This window comes from Lissotriton vulgaris, chromosome 9 (genome assembly GCF_964263255.1).
Source record: "Lissotriton vulgaris chromosome 9, aLisVul1.2, whole genome shotgun sequence".
Classification (NCBI taxonomy): Eukaryota; Metazoa; Chordata; class Amphibia; order Caudata; family Salamandridae; genus Lissotriton; species Lissotriton vulgaris.
This window is the reverse complement of record NC_141697.1, coordinates 1,145,543,030-1,145,565,430: the sequence shown is the minus strand read 5'-3', so window position 1 is coordinate 1,145,565,430 and position 22,401 is coordinate 1,145,543,030. Positions and strand designations below refer to the sequence as shown.

Genomic DNA, 22,401 nt, shown 5'->3' with positions numbered 1-22,401 from the left:
TCCTGGCATTATTATTTAAGGATTCAGATAATAGCTTATCTAGAGGTAAAAGCCACAGATGTGGGCATTAAATGTAGGGAAAAAGCCTAATTGTAAGGTTTGCGGTGGGATAATATGTGCCTCTGTGTCTTTAATAAAATTGGAACTTCCCTTTATTACAACTAGGAAAATATACATTTGATAGCAACAGGGAGGTTCCTATTGTGCTTGCTTAAAGCATTTTATTAGCAACGGTGAGGGGGTAGCAACAGGCTTACACTAAAAGGTGCAGAAATTATTATCATTTGACCAATCAGTTAATCTCAGAATATCTTATAGATGTGAACCTGACCAAAAGGCTTTGGATGCCATAGCACCCCTAGAAGAAGGGGCTCTAAAAATGGAGGTGTGAATACGCACTAAGGACATAACCCATTTAAACCATCTAGCAAGGGGAGGTGATGAAGCTGGTTTGTGTGGTTTCCTAAAAGAAATAAAGAGCTAAGTATTAAATGACATTCAGAGATGATTTGTTTTTTTCAAACAACTATCTACATACAGTTTAGTTTGATTTGGAAAATAGGGATAGAACAAAGTAAGCACATTTCTCTTTTTGTACGTTTCCTAACATTGAATAAAATACATGCAGGGTTGTACTGGCAAGCCGAAATATCCAGGGCTCTTACATCTAAAAGACATTTAATAGATAACACACATAATAACATTGTCATCTTTGCTGACAGCATTTTCAGAGACAGGGATTTATCTTCTGGTCTATTATTGTATTTTGGAAGAAGGGAGGGGTTACAAAACTTTTCTCCCTTTAAAAGTCAACATACAAGGAACTAATCTCTGTTGTGTTGCAGAAATTGCTGAATAATAGGTATTAATTGCCTGGTAAGTCGTACTTCCATTGGCCTGTGAGGCCAATACATTTATTATAAAGGTGATATTGCCTTAAAGGGAATTGATAGATTTGCCCAAACACCAGCTTGACCAAAGAGTCCATGACGATTTATATGCTTTGGAGGTTCCAGGGTCCCAGGGGTTCTTGATATAGTGTGCCGCTTCTGGATGCAAAAGTAGTGACATATTTGCTTAACTCCTTTATGAAATCCACACCAAATAATGATCTCTCTGCTAGACCCCAGCGTCCGTCATAGCTACATTAATCAACGTTGGAACGATTTTCAAAAGCAGTCCTTTTCTCGTTTCTTTTGTCAAGGAAGAATTAGTGTATTGCAAAAGACATATAGCTCTCTGGGTGCACATGTACAATTCTTAGGCATCTATTGTTGAATGTCCAGTCTAGCAGTTTTAGCAAGGTTGAAAATTTGAGGTAAAGGGCCTATGATCTCTAGCAATTTATGTTGGCAATTTGACCCAGCTTTGTCTACTCCTTTTTGTGGATTTTTGCCAAATATTAAGAAAAAGGTTAACATGTTCAGGTCTATGGCAGGAGTTGAAGTTATCTTGGAAGGCAAAGAAGTTTGGGAGCAAACATTGCCTGTCCCTCTGAATCCAGCACTACATTCAGAGATTTCAGTTTCTTTTCTTTCGGGCACATCCAGAAATCAGAATCATCCACTCCAGCATTGTCATCATCAGTATCTATGCTGTATTTTTCATTGTTTGTATCCTAAGAATGTTGTAAAAAATGTGTGGGAGACATTAAATATTCGTAGTAGCCTTCTCCTCCTTAATGGGAGGCCTTGAAGAGACATCACACTCATCCAATTGTTAGGACCACTAACTAACCATCTGTGCATCTTTAGTAAATAGATATTTGATAGGAATGTTAGCCTTATTGAAAGCATCTGAGTTATTTTTAATTGTAGAAACTTTCACTGACATATTGTGTGCTTTATGCTTTCCCCCAGAGAATGAGCTGATGTAGTCTCTGAAATAATATTTTTCGCAGTATTTCAAAAAGTTTTGTTAACTTCATCATGGAAGAGGATACAGCTTGTTCCACTGAGGAGTTACTAAAGAAATGTAGATTGTTATGAAAAATTCTCAAATTCCTCATCATCATAAAAAGCAGAAGAATTGTTGGAAATCATCATCAATTAAAAACAAAATAATAAAAATATGAATATGTGGTAAGCAAAACAAGCAATTTGAATAACTGTTAGCCTAGAAAAAATCTTAGTACACTGGTGTGGAAATCTGTTAAAGGGTTAAATATTATTATTATTATTTGTTTCACCACTAATGCAATAAATCACTAATGCGATAGTTAAATAACTCCCATCCCAGGACCAAACAACAAAAAAACCTTTGTGCAAGGCTGTCCAGAATAAACTAGAAGGCAGCGCATAGGAGAGGTGCCAAATGCCGCACCTCCCGGCTCCCAAAAAGTTGCGTCAGAAAGAGTGGTAAATAGAAAGAGGCAAGCGTCAACATAGCACAAAGCTCCACACATAGGGGAGAGAAGTTGGCCTAATGGATAGGGCGATCGACCTCAAATCTGGGGAACCGGGTTCGAGTCTCGGCAAGGACGCGCACACATCCTGTGATTCTGTGCAGATCACTTAATCTCCCTGTGCATAACAAAAAACCCAAAAACTGAATGTGTCCTCATGTAATACAACTGGTGCTTGTGTAAAGCAATCTGATACCCTGATACCCTATACCTTCAAATCAAGTTTGCGTTAAATAAAACTCGGTAAAAAAAAAGCAGTTGAAATCTTGAGGGAAAAAACGCTTGATGCAGTTGACACTTGCAGAGTAACCGGCGTGCGGGATACGCCTACTGAGGCACGCTTGAGAATAACGGTCACAGTTTGCAACCTTCAAGTGAATGCACCTCAGCCAAGTAGACTACCGAGACTCAAGAGGAAAAAAATCCACACCTCAAATAAGCTAACAGGTTTCTAAAATAACACTACTATTACATCACCACTGACATTGATATATAGAAGGAGAAATACTTATCTTGACTGTGAGTAGCAGGAAAAGAGGACTGTTTGCAGTTAAGGTAAGTATTGGAGGTCTCCAATGAGCCCTGATTGGTTCTTTGCTGTATGTTTATTGTTCTACCATTGGCTAGTTGTTTCTAAGCTCCATGAAAAATGTAGTTTTTTTTTTGTTGCGTGCTTATCTAGGATCCTGATCGATACTGTGACCTTATGCCCCTATTCGGCTATAAATCCATTTATTCCCTATATTGGCATAACCGTTCAAGTACAATATATAGAAAGTCATCTCTGGCCTCGCACGAACAGAGCCACATTCCAGAATAGTTTTCTCTGCCACTTCCTTTGCAACCAATTAGTGCAATGACAGAGCAGAAGTCACTATCTGAGATTCCTAGATTAACACTCCGAGTTCTTCAACAAGATAAAAACTCAGCAAACCTGGAAATCCCCGCTTGCTGTGTTTTGATTAGTAATGGAACTCTAATGAGCAACTGATAGCGATCACTTCCTAGTGACATCTTTAATTGACGTCTTATGTCCAGCAAACTTACGTCAAACATGGCACCTTTCAGGTATAAATATTACCAACGTTGCCTTAAGCAAATGCTGTGTTGCTGCTACCGTTGTTAGCTGTGCTGAAGCTATCAATGCCAACGCTGTCTGCAGTACGCTGATGCTGCTGCTGTCTCGTTGCTGTTGGTGAAGCTGCTGATACCATTATCGCTGCTAACTAGCGAACGATGGTGTGGTGAAACTAGGAGCTGAACAGCCGTCCCTCTGCGAAGAGCCCAGCAGATGCCAGCTGCCCGCGGACGCTGCCCCCCTCCTCCTCCTCGACGCGCTGAAGAGAGACGCTGCCTTTCTCCTGCCGAGAAATCCAGCTCCAGCGTTTCTGGTCTACCCTTGCGGGTGACTGGGATACCGAGTTTCCCTGAAGGAGATACCAGACCTCCATCATTCTATTCAGAGGTATGGTGTTGACTAAGCCCTTAGTGAGAATTCTTGAAGCAAACCTTGGCAAAACCAACTTAACTTAAAGCTACTTACTTACTCTCCTTCCACGTATTAGGCTTAGGTCAGGTACACTGGGGAAGGCGTAGTTAGAAGCACCAGTTGAGTATTTTAGCCTAATGTATATATGAATGTATATATGTTTTATTACTTTTAAACCATTGTATGGCTAAGAAACCATATCAATGCTTTTACAGTATTATCTCGCAATACTTATCTTACTGTACGTACTTTTTATAATAACAAGTCTTGCAATTGTGGCAATTCATTTCTCTTGTACGAGAAGAAAGACTGTTCAATAAATGTTAACCCTTTATTGACAAACGCCCGTCTCTCTATTCTCTACATATTGTGAAAGTAATCTGCACTAATCTGACTGAGTAAAATAACTGTCTATTGTTTCACACGACCCAAGAGATTGACTCTTGATCTGAGGAGCAAAGTTGTCATGTTGCACGGTTGTTGGAAAACTGAATCCCTTCTAGTCTGTGCCAGGGAAGCTGATCACTTCCTATTCAGTCAAGAAAGTTTCCAGTGACCTCTGAGCAAGTTGGTAACAAACCCAATTAAGTTTAGCATAGTCAGTAGAGGCCTGGAAGATCCGCACTTCTACGTCGATACTACTGTTTATGTTATTCCAATGCGCAGGGCCTAGTGGGAAACTAGGAACTACACTACATGGCGCCCAAACTGGTAAGGCGATAAACTAACGCAAGATGTTAGAGTAACTCAGTCGTGCATATTTCACACAGACCCCTTTCTCCCGTAAATACTCCAATAGACGTCTGGAGTGGGTGAAAGGTTAAAATCCGCCCGAACTCAGTAGGAAGAGATTTCTGTGTAAAGCTCTGGTTAATTCAACGTTGAAGGATACAGTGTTCCAAAATATTGTGCACCTAATCTTTGTCTCCTTGGAGACCAACTCTGCAAAGCCTGCATTTATAAAATGTCAGACAGTGAAGAAGAAAGGGAAGCAGTTAGACTGGCAACCCTATTAATAGAGGAAGACACGAGTCTCCTAGACATAGACCCGGATGCAATTATCATCCCGGTCCACTTAAGAAAATCTATAACGTTAAAACTTATAGAGAACGGACTGACACCTCAAGGTGGTACAGTAATTTTCGTGATAGAGGCACACGAATATCGGCAGACAGAGGTATTCTATTCATGGATAAACTTTCCAGCGGCAAACGCTAGAACAAAAGAGTTTCACTATTACAAAATAGAGAAACCTCCGGAAGAGTACGCTCCTTTCGAGGAGACTGAAATCCCACTAAAATTCCAAGAGCACCTGCTCTGGTTTAATGGCGTCCTAAAACATAATGATCACATAACTAGGCTCGGTCCACTAGGTAGACCAGGAGCAACGTGGCCGGTTCTAGCCAGCTACACACCACATCCGGACATTGCAAAAATGTCAAAGGAAGAGCTGTTAGTACAGCTAAAAACACTAATTAAAATACATAGGCAATTAGTCCAATATGTAATGCGGACTGCAACAGTCCAACCAGCTGTAAATGTACCACAGCTGACCCCTCATCAGGGGAACACTAATAAAATTACACCACAGAACATACAATCATGTCTTGGTAAAACACCCATAAAACGGGAACAAATTCCTTTCTGGTTAGCACAGAAAATCACTCAAATAGAGGCAGTATTTCCTGATACTACCCCTATAGAGAAACACAGAATCTTGACAATCTGCCTTCCTATGGGAATCGCACCACACGTGGAGGACTGTGACACTTGGGGTACAGTCTTTGCTTCCATTTACACAAAAACACACGGTGTTCCGTCTATGGCGGTAATACCAAAAGTGCTAAAACAGATTCAAAATGAATACGGTCCAGAGCCCGCTTTAACTCTTGGTATGAAATTACTGAAAGACTTCAAGCAGGTCTCGGCTATATTATTAGCCAATATAAAGGGAGAAGCAGCATCTGTGGCGATCCGCCAGAAGTTGAAGGAAACAGATATAAAAGATCAGCCAGTTGAGCTTGCCAGAATCATAGAAAAATGCTATGAAGAATTAGGTAGAGACAGCTTGGGTGGAAAACCGGTAAAGCCCCAACTGCTCGAAAATCCTGAAAAATTATTTATTAAAAATAATTCAAACACTCCTAAAAAGAGCTGGGATGGAAATAAACAATCCACTCCCAAGGAAAAAGTTTTCCAGTCCAGAGGAAGGTCTCCTCGACGGAGGGAAAGAACTCCGACTCGAGAACACCAGTCTCCCCAGAGGGAGCCCTCTGAGAAAAGATATAACCTTAGAAATAGGGATAATCGGAAAAAACCTGATAGATATCAAAGTATTGATACACGTCCCTCTCGATCTTTTTCGCAGAAATCGGAAAGAAGAGGACGGTCAGACCCAGGAGAGCACACCAAGTCCAAAGACAAGGAACCTGCTCAGAGTAAAAAATCTCAATTTCCAAAAAAGAAGGTAGCCAGTATTAGAGTAATCGAACATGCCGAGAATACTGAGGACACAGTTGAAAAACGGGGAGTGGGCATTGACAATGTTGGACAGTGCAGCAGAAATCAGTATAGCCCGCAAGATCTTGATGAGTCATCTGGAGACAGTGGACACGAATTAATTCATTCAGGTTGAAACTGCCGACACCAGACTTAGCGAGCCCCATAAAATATACAAAATAACATTGCGTATAGAGGGTGATAAGACTAGGGAAATAAAGGGTCTATTTTGGGATAAACTCTCAAAAGGCTACGATATTCTGTTAGCTGAAAAAGATTGGCCCCCAGAGTTTGTCAGGGAGTGCCCTCGTGGGGAAGAAATGATTATGCCTGCCTTCTCGAATCACATTCCGATTCACAAAAAATATACTTATGCAAGGAAATGGGCAGTAGCCCAGGCACCGGCATTATATAAAAATCATGTAGGATGGGATGAGGACTCACCTCCTCACAAAATCCAGTTAAAAAGTGAACCAACTGCCCAACGGCAGTATCCCATTAAGCAAGAAGCTAAAAAACAGGTCAGGGAGATCTTAGATCAACTTGAATACCAGGGGGTGATTGAAACATGCACCTCTCAAATGAACAATCCTTTGTTTCCTGTCTCCAAGCCAGACAATTCATATCGTCTAGTTTTGGACTACAGACACCTTAATGCATGTTGTAAAACATTTGCAGTACAAAACTCGCATAGTGCAGCCCTAATGAATAACATAGTTAGGAAAAAATATAAAACGACATTAGACATATCTAATGGTTTCTTTTGTCAAAACATTGCAACAGAAAGCAGATATTTGACCGCTTTCTCAGCATTTGGGTCACAGAAAAAATTCTGTCGACTCCCACAGGGGTTCAAGAACAGCCCAGGAATATTCTCAGCTAGAGTAACAGAGTTACTACAAATGTATGATGATGAGGCATTATCTTACGTAGATGATATCTATCTCACAGACAACGACTTGGATACTCACTTGAAAAGAATGAACACCATCATACTTGGGTTCGCAGCAGAGGGTTAATAATTCAACTTTAAAAAGTCCAGAATTGCCCATCTGACAGTACTATTCTTAGGGTACGAATTATCAAATGAAGGATAAAGCCTAGCGGACAACTTCTTAGAGAAGTGCGCTGTACTCCAAGCTCCAAAAACGCTGAAGAATTTACAATCCATTCTAGGTTTTCTGAATTTCGGAAGAACTTACATTCTAAATTACGCAGAGAGGGTTAAACCTCTTTACGAACTAATAAAACCTGATTTTAAACAAATCAATTGGACTCAAAAACACACAGAAATTTTGAGATCACTGCAAACAGACATGTTAGCAAAAACAAAATTAGATACACGTGACAACACACGCGGTCTTGTAATCCGAGTCATCCCAGGAAGATGCGGATTCACATACCTAACCTCTAATGAGAGAGAAAAGGTACCAACTTCAATTAAATCTCACTTGTACACACAAGCATTCAGTAACACAGAAAGAACTGTGAAAGCCATGCAAATTGCATTAGCAAATGAACGAGAATTGGCACATGGTAAAAGGATTAATATCCTCACAGCGGAATCCGCCTTCGAGGCGCTATTCAGCCCAATAAATCTGCCTACTGTGTCACTGGATCCGAAATGGATACAGTGTGCAGATTCTCTAGGAGCAATTCGAAGAACTGAATGATTTAGAGTATGAAGAAGAATATCCTCTGCCAATCGAACTTCCGCCTCTCCCACAATACGCCTGTATAATCTATACAGATAGATTTGTACAGCATTTCAACTTAGAGAGCAAATCCTACGATGCAGCCTGTGCGATTGTTAAAGGTCGTTGGCTGTGCCGTAAATTCAGACCGAAAGTAACAAACACTGAATCATTGAGAAACTGTTCGGCTCGGAGAGCTGAAATCAGATCTTTAAAGATGGCGCTTGAAAATGCAGAACGTGAATTCCCGACACTAATCGTGTGCGATTCTCATTTTTGCGTCAACTCTTACAATAATAAACTGCAGAGGTGGATTGAAAACGATTACAAAGATGACACAGGTGCCACAATAAAGCATAAATTGCTCTGGAAACAGGTAGCTCTTTTTCAAAAAGAACTACAAAAGACTCACGTGATACACGCACAGAGTCTTCAACGTGATGGCATTCACATTGCAGGGAATTCATTGGCTAATACAGCCACAGCGGAAGCAACTAAACCGGCTTCCGTAGCCACAAAAAAGCGTACAGAAAAATACATAGACGGGGAAACCATGCTGGCAGTAAAAGCGACCGTAAAAGGCGACTGTGCGGCACTGCCCGTGAACTATCCACTTAATAATGCATACGTAATCGATGCAAACTCAGTTCCTTTTGCTCAAATCCCTGGAGTGGGGGATAGGGTAATTGCAAACAGGGACCGGAGGGGCTTCCTATTACAGGAAGCAAATATGGGGTTGGGTCTGAGACATCAAACAATTAAGGATTCTCTGAAAGAATTACAATCAGAGTACTGGTGGCCAGGAATGAGCATAGATATTCAATGTTTTGGTCAAATTTGTGAAAACTGCAACAGAGATCACAGTAATGAACAGGCCAGTGTAGTTTCAGGAACCCTGATAGATAGCATAAGGCGGTCTATCTGCGCAATCAAAGAAGAGAAGCGCGTCCCGTTGTACATCCTTAAGGCTAAACACACTTAAAAAGTGTGGCCTCCAGCGCTCGGCTGACGCTAGAACGGTTATAAGAAAGATCTGCGAGTCTTTATCGGCACATACGCAATTACCACGTTCCATTCTGACCAGGGTCCTGATTTCAACTCTCGAGCTTATAGGGAGGCCATGGCCAGCATGGGAATTGGGTTGCGGTATTCTTGTCCGTCGCACCCCGAAGGGAATAGTGTGGTAGAAAGAAAAAACCGGGACATAAAGCGATCTATAACAGCAAAGGTATTAGGTTCAGGCGCTGGGTGGGTCAAACATCTAATAAGTGTCCAGTCCAGTCTTAATAATTTGCCAAGAAATTCTCTAAAAGGTTTCAGCCATACGAACTATTGTTCGGAATTAGAATGAAAATTCAGGACCTCGATAGTCAGATATCAGTGATACAAGAAAAAACAACAGACTTTGACATCAAAGATCGTTTGGCTGTTTTACAGGAACTGAATGAAACAAGAAAATCCTTAAGCAACATAAAGTTAAAGCAACAGCCATCTACCACTGATGAGGCACCACAAGCAACATCCCCAGCAAGGCCTGTCTGGATTCCAAAGATTGGGGATCTAGTCAGAGAAAAAATTGCGGTGAAGAAGGAATTTGGGCCTTCTTACAGAAAAGCAGTACCTGTCTTGGCAGTCACCGGAACAAGATCAGTAGTACTACTGCCCCTTGCTGGTAAAAAGGAGAACAGAGTTGTGTCTATCGACCTGGTAAAACCACAAGCATGTGGCCTATAATCAACAGTAGGCCCAGTGGACTCCCAAGAAACAACAGAATACCCAAACTTGCAACAATCCAAGAGGTTCAAACTGAAAGACTAATCGCATTCGATCAGCCTGCAGTGCACAGTGAAGGACTATGCAATAATGCCATGGAACTCGTGCCTCTTGAGACACAGATTGAAACAGTTCGTCAAGAAACTCTAGTCTACAATAATGTGGCATCAGAAAATGATACCGAGAGACAGATTGAAAGAACAATCCCAACAATTGACAGAACTGCCTCTGGTTATTTCATCAACTTCGACAACGTCTCTGAAGATCAAAACGACCCCGAAGTGATGCCAGAAACAAAAAAGACTTTTAAAGAAAAAGCAACGGAACTCTTTCATCAACTGAAGGAAATCTACCTTATTTCCCCTTGGTTAGAGTTCTGGTTCAGTCTAGGTGTATTTTTCCTCCTGCTTTGGCTCATCATGGTACTTTGTTTGGGAAAATTAATTGAGGGAAAATATAGTACAATGGACACAGCAAGTCAGAACATCAACCTAGTCCTGAAACCACACAGATCATCCCACGTGAAGAAAAGAGAACTGTCAACAGTAAATGTCACAGCCATTCCAATACCTGGTGGGGTAGTATGGGAGAAAACTGACTATGAGATCTATGGTCCGGTCGAGATCCTGAAGTATCCTCATCAACTGAAGGTTTCCTTAAGTGACATTGTAAAACCTAGTACATTCTCTGATGATTGGGACTTTAACAGTATTAATGACATGATGTCTGATTTAGTAATGTCAGCTAGATTCACAGAACATGATTATTTACAAGGTTCATCTAGTTTTGAGCAGTTATTCTGCTACACACATTATGGCGATCATTATTTGCATAGATCTGCACAGCCTAGAAATGTTTTTATGTATAATCAATGGGAACATTGTGCTACACCACCTAAAAGCAGTTCTAAAACATTTTTTGAGAAATTCAAGTACTTCTCAGGGTTTAACACCAGTGATGCAGAAACATTTTATTACAAACTATTAGATAAAACAGGAATGAAAACAATGCTGACAAATTCTAAATTGATATATTCAGAAGCATTTTATGAAAAAATGATGACATTTGGTTTTGATTATTGGAAAAATAACATTGAAACGAAAACCAATTGGGGTACAAAAGATTGGCAGGTACAAGGCCTTGAAGCACTATTCAGAACCTGCATGATACCAGAACAAATGATGTTTTTAAATGACACAATACACCAAACATCCTGTCTTGGCCTAGCTAAGATCAAAGACCTTAAAACACCGTCTATTCCAAAGCCAATACCTGAAAATACAACTACAGATATTGAGTTAGACGTATCACAAATTTTACATTTTAACAGAACACATCCTGATTGGAAAAAGTGGTTAATCTGGCCTACTGACACAAACAACCGTCAAGATAGATTCCTGAACAAAACACAGGGGTTAAAAATGACCAGACTAGACCCTAGATACTCCCAGAGACAACATCCAGGGATAGTAACAACATACAGTGTAGGGAAACTCTGCCTCGAATGGCTAGGATCATCCACACTGGCTGAAATTAAGCAACACTTGTCTTTACTAAAAGATGGTGCTGATTTGCGCGATTTCATTCTTGGACCACGCAAACAGCGTCAAAAGCGTTTCATAGCGACCAGTATCTATGCTGCGTACAACGAGGCTTGGAAAGTCACACAAATTGAAACAGCTGAAAAAATACGAGAAATTGATCGTATTAATTTGGAAAAATCACTTTCTGTAGTGGACAATGGGTTAATGACTCTGTCCTCCAGAATATATTCATTGGACAATATTGTATCTTCTGCCTTTGACATAATAGACAGAGACTTGCTAATGTTACAGCATGGCCAATCTCAATTACGTTCTATTGTACAATTGGGCTGGACGCTGCAAAATCTTCTTTCAGGCTATGTGCCTTGGCGTTTAATCAACATAACGTCATTATTTTCCATTTTTTAACCTTACTGATAAACAAATCAGTTTGGCACAGAAAGGAGCAGACTATACAATCCTGAGCATCGAAAAACTTGAGAGATTACCATTGACAATGTCAGAAAGTCCTGTCATTGAATGGATAATACACAGAATTATCACTATTCCGATAACAACTTTCCAATTTAAAAAGTGCCTTGAATACATACCTACTGGCCAGTAGAACGATTGGGTAAAGGATATGTAAAATCAGAATGGAAATTACCATACACACATTCTTGCTATAGTGACAGCGACAAAAATGTATTTCTTAGTGGTGAAAATTGTAAACATTCACTAAGCGGTATTAATTTACACGGAGCTTGTGATGGAAATTCTAACAACCTTTCATGCCACCAGCTAGTCACACCTGCAACTCAGATAGAGCCCTTCTTTATGCAACTTGCTAACGGGAGTCACATTCTTAGGACGGATCACAGATGTTGTGGCCTTGTTCCAGGGAAAAGTTATCTAGTAAGCGTAACATCCATGGTCAAATGTTGTATGCAGGCATTGTTTCCGAGCGGGCTTGCAGACACAGAGACTCCCATCTGGCCTCGTCTGAATCTCTATTCTATACGAATTGATACTTTAAGCAAAATGAAGTCTGTGCCTTTACAGACAACAGTGCCCATAACGTCATCAGAAGAGACGTATGATCTTCTAGTTGCAAGGACAGCTACGGAAGTTCATGAACTTTTATCAACAAATTGCCCCGTGCATTTCGTAGAAATGCTTAGCCAACTCCTTAACATGTCTAGTGCCACTGGCATCTCAGGCATATTTAAGACGAATTTTACGGGACTGCTAACACCTTTTCAAGCAATTTTGGGAATCGTTCCTAATTTTGTTGACTCTGTTTTTGGTGGCATACCCTTATTTTTGGGACTTGTAGCAGGGATTTTATTTTTGACCATCCTGCTTCGTTATGGCAAGCCAAAGCTCAGACATAGCTCCCATGGGAATGGAAGAGACAATCCTAGCAATGCGCTACCGGGACAGGATAACTAACGTCCTTGGATTGGCCAGGCTGAGAGATCTAAACATGACCTGGTTCCTTTCATTCAGACCTATATGGCAGAACTGTATCTTACCGGTACTTCGATGTATGCTATGCGCAGATGAGTGCGTGTTGGACATCTGTCTTTCACTTCCATCAGCAGTACCAATGGAGGTCGATACTTTGCTCAGTCCGATAACGGCTCACGCATTGTGTTGTCCCCAGCGGCTACCAATCCTGATGACGGCATTCGTTGAGACTCCTGTGCTACGACTAGGTGGTAACAGTGGAGCGAGTGACAAAAGCAACATCACCCAGGTACGACCTTCTGTGAGCATTGCTGATCCCGACTATGATGACAGCAATCATTCTCACACCTGCCAAGTTACAGCACTATCGAATTTGGTTGAACTGTCACCTGATTTTGTAGACCAATTCTTTGAGAGCCTGTCTGATATGATGTTCTCACCCGAACAGAAACAATAACTTTATAGAAGCATTCCGACACACAGCGTTCCCATGAACTCTGAATTCGGCCTTCAGTTTTGATCAACAAAAACTGCTAAAAGTGTTGGAGCTCTATTTCCCCGTTCAAGCAATAATTCTTTTGAATTGAACATTTTTTAATATTCACCCTTTTTTGGAACGAACAAATTCTTTGCTTAAGGTAAAAACTGTTCTTAGAGAACAGAAGCTTCAACTTCTATTTTCTACACACATCTAGAGACACAATAACTTTACATCAGCCTCTAGCACATGTTATTGCAATTCATTTATATGTGATGATTTATCTCGCCCTTCTTCTGTTTAAGAGATATTTCATGTGTAATTCTTTTTGCATAATCGTTCATTGATTTCATATGCAATAATTTTTGAATGATTTCTATGCTTCAAAAAGGTACAGTACCTATAATTTTCACGTATTACAATATACGCCTATTTCGAATGCATTTATGTATTTTGGGGTGGGCAATGTTACACATGCATCTTATTGCTCTAGTTTTAGTAATTTGATGGACATGAACCCGTGGAGTGGGTGTTGCGTGCTTATCTAGGATCCTGATCGATACTGTGACCTTATGCCCCTATTCGGCTATAAATCCATTTATTCCCTATATTGGCATACCCGTTCAAGTACAATATTCAGAAAGTCAACTCTGGCCTCACACGAACAGAGCCACATTCCAGAATAGTTTTCTCTGCCACTTCCTTTGCAACCAATTAGTGCAATGACAGAGCAGAAGTCACTATCTGAGATTCCTAGATTCACACTCCGAGTTCTTCAACAAGATAAAAACTCACCAAATCTGGAAATCCCCGCTTGCTGTGTTTTGATTAGTAATGGAACTCTAATGAGCAACTGATAGCGATCACTTCTAGTGACATCTTTAATTGACGTCTTATGTCCAGCAAACTTACGTCAAACATGGCACCTTTCAGGTATAAATATTACCAACGTTGCCTTAAGCAAATGCTGTGTTGCTGCTACCGTTGTTAGCTGTGCTGAAGCTATCAATGCCAACGCTGTCTGCAGTACGCTGATGCTGCTTCTGTCTCGATGCTGTTGGTGAAGCTGCTGATACCATTATCGCTGCTAACTAGCGAACGATGGTGTGGTGAAACTAGGAGCTGAACAGCCGTCCCTCTGCGAAGAGCCCAGCAGATGCCAGCTGCCCGCGGACGCTGTCCCCCCTCCTCCTCCTCGATGCGCTGAAGAGAGACGCTGCCTTTCTCCTGCCGAGAAATCCAGCTCCAGCGTTTCTGGTCTACCCTTGCGGGTGACTGGGATACCGAGTTTCCCTGAAGGAGATACCAGACCTCCATCATTCTATTCAGAGGTATGGTGTTGACTAAACCCTTAGTGAGAATTCTTAAAGCAAACCTTGGCAAAACCAACTTAACTTAAAGCTACTTACTTACTCTCCTTCCACGTATTAGGCTTAGGTCAGGTACACTGGGGTAGGCGTAGTTAGAAGCACCAGTTGAGTATTTTAGCCTAATGTATATATGAATGTATATATGTTTTATTACTTTTAAACCATTGTATGGCTAAGAAACCATATCAATGCTTTTACAGTATTATCTCGCAATACTTATCTTACTGTACGTACTTTTTATAATAACAAGTCTTGCAATTGTGGCAATTCATTTCTCTTGTACGAGAAGAAAGACTGTTCAATAAATGTTAACCCTTTATTGACAAACGCCCGTCTCTCTATTCTCTACATATTGTGAAAGTAATCTGCACTAATCTGACTGAGTAAAATAACTGTCTATTGTTTCACACGACCCTAGAGATTTACTCTTGATCTGAGGAGCAAAGTTGTCATGTTGCACGGTTGTTGGAAAACTGAATCCCTTCTTGTCTGTGCCAGGGAAGCTGATCACTTCCTATTCAGTCAAGAAAGTTTCCAGTGACCTCTGAGCTAGTTGGTAACAAACTCAATTAAGTTTAGCATAGTCAGTAGAGGCCTGGAAGATCCGCACTTCTACGTCGATACTACTGTTTATGTTATTTCAATGCGCAGGGCCTAGTGGGAAACTAGGAACAACACTACATTTTGACTGCTGCTATTTAGAATAAAGCGATAGCAAAGGGAATGATGGACGGAGCTTTTGAGCAAATCAAACACTCACCCCCAGTCAACGGATCTGGGTTTAATCTATTATCATTCTTAGCTCACTCCACCACCCCAGCTCAGTGGCGTATGGCCAGACATGGGTCCGTTGCTCACTTTGCCACTGGATTCAAGCTAGCCTGGCTGATGACGGCTGATTAGCCAGAAACCGGTCCCAGGATACTTGTTTCCGGTCCAGGGAAGACATTGCTTGGCAGTTCGGGCTGGACTGTTCCTATGAGGCACAGGGTCAGACTGATTTGCATATAGCCATGTCTGAACTGGGGTGGCGAAGTGAGCTAAAGAATGATGATGGATTATACCCAGATCAGTTGACTGGGGCAGAGTGCTTGCAATGTTCAACACTCCGTCCATCACCCCCTTTGGTTTTGCTTTGTTTGCCCTAAGTTGGCAGGGTTTGCCCAGACGTGGATCCCTTGCTCACTTTGCCACTGGATTCAGGCTAGCCAGGCTGATGACTCTGATTAGCCAGAAACCTGTCCCAGGATGCTTGTTTCCTGTCCAGGGAAGACATGGCTTGGCAGTTTGGGCTGGACTGTACCCATGAGGCACAGGGTCAGACTGATTTGCATATGGCCATGTCTGAGCTGGGGTGGCAGAGGGAGATAAAGAATGATGGTGGATTAAACCCAGATCAGTTGACTGGGGGTGAGTGTTTGCAATGTTCAGCACTCCGTCCATCATCCCCTTTGGTTTTGCTATTTAGAATAAAGCAAGTAAAGCAAAGCATCTTAGAAGCCTCAGGTCTTACCACAGAATTATGTAACCTGTAACTTTCTGGTAGTGATTGATGTCTGTTAGACTTTATTTAAGGACCAGCCTCTTCAATCATGAAGATGGTGGCTATTCATTTTGAGCTTATCTGGTGATTTTTAGATTTGAACTGAAAGATTTGTATACTTTTTGCTTGATTACATAACATCACTCTTGATGCGAAGGTCTGCTATTTGGCAACACACCATATATTTATTTATTTATTTTTGAGATTTATAGAGCGCTCAAATACCCATGGGTGTCTCGGCGCTATGGAGAGCGGCATATAGATTCATTATTTATGGGAATAGATGTCTGCTGTCATTGCAACAGTAAAGCCATAGAAGAAAGACATCATAACATGGTGTGGATAAGTAGTGTCTGTACAACAACTGGCACTTCATTAGAAACATAGAAAGAGCCTAAAGAAAGCTGTGCTGGTTATCATGGAGGCGATTCACAATGCATAGTGTTCAAATTGTCGTTCCTATTGCAGAAAATAAAAGTTAAAACACATCACACTGCATTGATGTGCACATAGTTTACAGCCAGATGGCCGAATGATGTACTGTCATGAGCGAGCATCTAACCTGTCCTCACAATGCTGCATTTAACCTAGAAAGTACAGACCCTCCTTCGCTGAAAAGATAAAAACATTAGCCACTGTCACATTCAATTAATCACACACATTACTGATTCGTGTTCTTCTAATTATGATATCAATGTTATTACTATACTGTACATTTATATAGCATACTGTTTTTCATTTTTGGGAAATGCTAGCTCACCAAATTAGGTTTTAGACCCACATGGGATAACTATAGAGTGAAACCATTATCCGCCACAATGACAAATTCTGCTATACATGCAGCAGCGACATTTATTTTAGATATAAAATTTATCGCTACTGCATTAGCATGTGTCATGGTAAAAAGGAAAGGTTTTTTTCACTGTGGGTTTCCCATATATGGCCAATGCCTTTGGCACAGTCTTAATTTCTAAATGTTTATTGCTCAACACATTCTCTAAGGGCCGAGAAAATGACACTTTGTAGTAACTCACCAGACAAATGCTTGAGAGTTTATGGCATTGTGCATATTAGACAATGTACAAAGTGTATTGCTCTCACCATATCATCATGTCTCAGAAAGGTCCAGAGTTTGTAACTCTTAGAATGTCTGAACAAGCACAGCCATTGTGTGAAGTTGTAATAGTGCAGGCGTGTTCAAATAACCATTCTGGATTAGACAGGAAATGTGGTACAACTCACAGAAAAACACTAATAGCTCTCTAACAGGAACACTGACACTCTACACCAACTAATCATTTACACAGTCAATTAGACTCAAAATATAGAAACCTATGTGGAGATCATGTCTATGATTGGGGTAATGAACCTCTTCAAAGGATGAGAACAAAGAGTAGACAATAGGATTGCAATAGTTGAAGTATTAAATAGAAGAATATTCAGTTTCTTTCTATACATCTCACATACCGCATGTCACTCAATCCATCAATCAATATATCTTTATTTCGATTTTGGAAATCATAAAAGATTGCATACAACATAAAACATTCATACAACAATACATCAATACATCAGGGGGTGTCCCGCCCAGAATAAATACAGTTATAAATAGCAATCGATGTACTATTAGCAATTTTCCTTACATTTAAAACAATAAATATTACTTTCTAATTTTTAAAAAAAGATAAAAGAAAGCTCTCCCAGTACCTTTTTCCAATAAATTCAAAAATAGCTTTTTGCAAAAGATTTAAAGTGCTAATGATACTACAAAGCACTAATTGCAAAACAATTATTTCCTATAAAAATACATTTAATCACTATCAGAAACAGGAGCATAGTTCCATACCACTTAAATAAATAGTTTATATCTGGCTCTGCATTTACTACCTAATTAATACTTATTTATTTTGGGCGACAATCAAAGCTTCAGTCCCCTTCTCTTTCTTATTGAGTCTACACAAAAGAGGTATCTGCTCACACTAAACACAATTGATTATGCAGTATCTGTTTGAAGTATTCTTTCCGCCGCTTTACAAGATCTAATGCCCAACAATCGACAGATAGGTTTAATCCATGTTCTCCTAGGACATATGTAGGCAGGGCAGAAGAATAGCATATGTACTTCATTTTCTTTGGTGCCTGTTTGGCAGATATCACAACATATAGCGGAATTTAAGGTAAAGAGATTTAGCAAGTTGTGGTTCTATTTCATCCCTAAAAGACTCAAATGTACTACTTGGCTTCGGCTTCATGTTTAAGTATCTTACAGATAGGGTCCCCAATTTAGAGTTATGGGACCAAGAGTTTTGGACAAACGTCCAATAAGATTGTTTCAGTAATTTTTTTGATCCCATAATCAGAACTTCAGGATCCTCCCAAAAATGTTTTACACCCAGTATATAAAAACAGTCCTGAATGTGGTTTAACCATGGCAACCTTGCACTGTTCCTGATTCTTAAAATTTCCATAGGCCTTCCCTATAATGTACAAGCTCATCTGTAGCCCACAGGCGGACCCAAAGCAGTAATGGCCGCAAGGCAGCCTGCTCATCAGTACGATGTATGTTTAAGTCCATTATTACAGGTATTAAAGGGGCATGCTTAGGTATACTTAGTAACTTTCTAAAGAATGCATTCTCTTGTACCACAAAGGCATTTTTGTTGCGTAGCCCCATAGCTCAGCCCCGTAGAGACAAATGATTGTGCCCTGTACTTATGTAATTCCAGAGCAGGAGAGACTGATTTGGATTGACTACTCTTATGCTTTCTCGTTATTGGGACTGAGTTTTGAATTAAGATTTGGTTTGTTTTGTTAAGTTGTGGTCTCCAGTTCAGCTTAGGATCTATAGTAATACCCAAGTAGTTAAAATTTGGCACAAGTTCTATCCTCTTATTTTTAACAGTTAGATTTTTTCTAAAGAGCTTGTGGGGGTTGACTGACATAAATTTTGTTTTAGTAGAGTTTATTTCCAGACCCTTTAGTTCACAGAATATTTCAAAGGTATTAAGGAAATGTTGCATACCTTTGGGGGTTTGAGATATTAAAATCATGTCGTCAGCAAATTAAAGTGCCGGTGATGGTACCCCCCCAACTTGGGAGAATCATGTTCGCAGCCCAAGAGGAAATCAAGAATGTCGTTCACAAATAGCGAAAAGAGCGTCGGGGCCAGCACGCACCCTTGCCTTACGCCCCTGTTTACTTGTATGGGATCTGTAAGTTCGCCGTTAGGCCCCCATCTAACCCGTGCGAAATTACCCTTGTGCAGTCTAATGAACTGCACAAGGATATCCCCGGGAAGACCCATATTCATTAATGATTTCAAAAAGGAGATTACTGGGCACAAGATCAAAAGCTGCACTAAGATCTACAAAGGCGATATACAAATGCATTTTCCTAATTTAAATATACTTCCAAATTATAGAAAGAAACCTAAAGACCTGGTCAACTGTACTAATTTTTTCTCTAAAACCTGCTTGATACTTGGTTAAAATACTATTTTCCTGGATCCAGATACTCAATTTGTTTAAAATTTGAAGAGCATAAACCTTTTGTAGAACATCGATTTAAATATTCGGCCTATAATGCGCCGGATCCTGGCGGTCACCCTTTTTAAAAAAGGTTACAATTTCTGCACCCCGCCAAGTTTCGGGACTCAGTGCACCAGAGGCAACTGCATTACACAGGAGGTTAATGTGTAGTGTATTTCCTATATTCCCAATAGGCTCTGTGCATTGGAATGATATATCCTATAGATTCGACCTAGGACTGAGGTCGACTAGGTCTCTATCGAACATGACTTAATTGTGAGTGCCAGCTAGCTCAGAGGTCACTAGAAACTTTCTTGAATAAACAAGAAGGGATTTGTTTCTGACAACCGCATAAACATGACAGCTTTGTTTCCCAAGAATAAGAAATGTATCTCTAGAGTCGTGGAAACAATAGATAGTTATTTCACTCAGTCATTTGTGCATGCTTTGTTTCACCAGACGTGTAGGGAAATAGATAGACGGGCGTTTCCAATGAAAGTATTTATTGAACAGTCTTCTTTCTCATACAGAAGAAATGAACTGCTACAATCGTAATACTGGTTGCAAAGTAGAGTGCATACAGTATGAAGAGTATTATGAAATAATACTGTAAAAGCATGATATGGTTCCTAAGCCATACAATACATATAATACATACATAAATAATAAATACTAAAAGTACTCAACTGCTGCTTCTATAATACGCCTACCCCGGTGTACCTAACCTAGGTCTCTTACGAGGGAAGGAGTAAGTATGGTGTAGCTTAAGTTTTAGTATTCTTTCTGCCAAGAATCTATCCAAGATTTCTCTTAGGGTCTAATCAGCTCTGTACCTTAGTTTTAGAATGAAGGAGGTCTGGTATCTCTCTCTCAGGACTCAATTTCCCAACAACCCGCTAGGGTAGCTTGGAAACACTGGAGCTGGATTTCTCAGCAAGAGAAAAGACAGCGTCTCTCTCAGTGCGTCTGCTGGAGGGTTGACTTCCTTCGGCACTTGCTGCAGTGAGATGCGTCGGGCAGGTAGATAGTCAAACTGCTCCAAACCACTGTGTGTTTGCTTGGGCATATTTATACCTTGAAGGTGTCGAGTTGGATGTAAATTTGGACATAAGACGTCATCAAAGAGTCTCAGTTCTTCGAAAACTCCATGAGTTCTTGGATAAATCTATATTCAAGCCGATGGGAAGTTCCTGACTGCTGAAGGCGGGTTTTTCCAAGAAACGGTTGTAGATTTTCCGGACTAGTGGAAGTAGCCATGCCGTATTAGGACTGCATGAGCTATGTCTTAAAATGTTTGATTTATATGCCTATATTAGGATACAGTACTTTATACCTTTATAAGGGCATGAATCTGGAAAATTACACTATGGTCCTAAAACGCTATACAACAAATGTAAGGGGCCCATATCCCCTTCTCATGCCTCTATAAATCACCTAGCATTTTATCTGGTCCATTTGCCTTCCCTGGTTTAATTGCACTTATTGCTGCTGATGTTTCTGCTATACTAAAACACAGGGTTGGCTCACTTGAGTAACTAACGAGCTCATCTGCATCATTAGTAGCAGTCGAGTAGAGCTTTTAAAAATGGGTTATTGCAAAAAACACAGTTGATGGACAGAATGCAGAACAATGTCTTACATTCACCCCAGTACAAAGATCTGGGCCTAAATCCATCGACTGTGTTTTTTGCAATTTTCACCCCGAGTGGGCTGGGTATGCTCAGACGTGAGTCCCAGGCTCTCCACATCACTGGAGTCAAGCTATCCAGGCTGAAGAAGGCTGATAGCCAGAAACCGGTCCTTGGATGCTTGATTCCGGTCTAGGAAAGACATGGCTTGGTAGTTCGAGCTGGACTGTTCCCATGAGGCACAGGGTCAAGGCTGATTTGCATATATCCATTGTCTGACCTAGGGTGGTGTGGAGTGCAAAAAACGATGGATTTAGGCCCAGATCTTTGTACTGGGGTGAATGTAAGACATTGTTCTGCATTCTGTCCATCAACTGTGTTTTTTGCAATTTTCACCCCGAGTGGGCTGGGTATGCTCAGACATGAGTCCCAGGCTCTCCACATCACTGGAGTCAAGTTATCCAGGCTGAAGAAGGCTGATAGCCAGAAACCGGTCCTTGGATGCTTGATTCCGGTCTAGGAAAGAGGTATGGCTTGGTAGTTCGGGCTGGACTGTTCCCATGAGGCACAGGGTCAAGGCTGATTTGCATATCGCCATTGTCTGACCTAGGGTGTTGTGGAGTGTAAAAAAACGATGGATTTAGGCCCAGATCTTTGTACTGGGGTGAATGTAAGGCATTGTTCTGCATTCTGTCCATCAACTGTGTTTTTTGCAATTTTCACCCCGAGTGGGCTGGGTATGCTCAGACGTGAGTCCCAGGCTCTCCACATCACTGGAGTCAAGCTATCCAGGCTGAAGAAGGCTGATAGCCAGAAACCGGTTCTTGGATGCTTGATTCCGGTCTAGGAAAGACATGGCTTGGTAGTTCGGGCTTTTCTGTTCCAATGAGGCACAGGGCCAGGGCTGATTTGCATATAGCCATTGTCTGACCTAGGGTGGTGTGGAGTGCAAAAAAACGATGGATTTAGGCCCATATCTTTATACTGGGGTGAATGTAAGACA

General features: G+C 40.8%; 1 protein-coding gene across 1 annotated transcript in view; it reads left to right on the top strand.

The window, feature by feature from the left end:
- LOC147692934 (contactin-3-like) overlaps positions 1-22,401 on the top strand; it is an 830,755-nt gene that overhangs the window by 387,965 nt on the left and 420,389 nt on the right. The gene's annotated exons all lie outside the window — the stretch shown is intronic.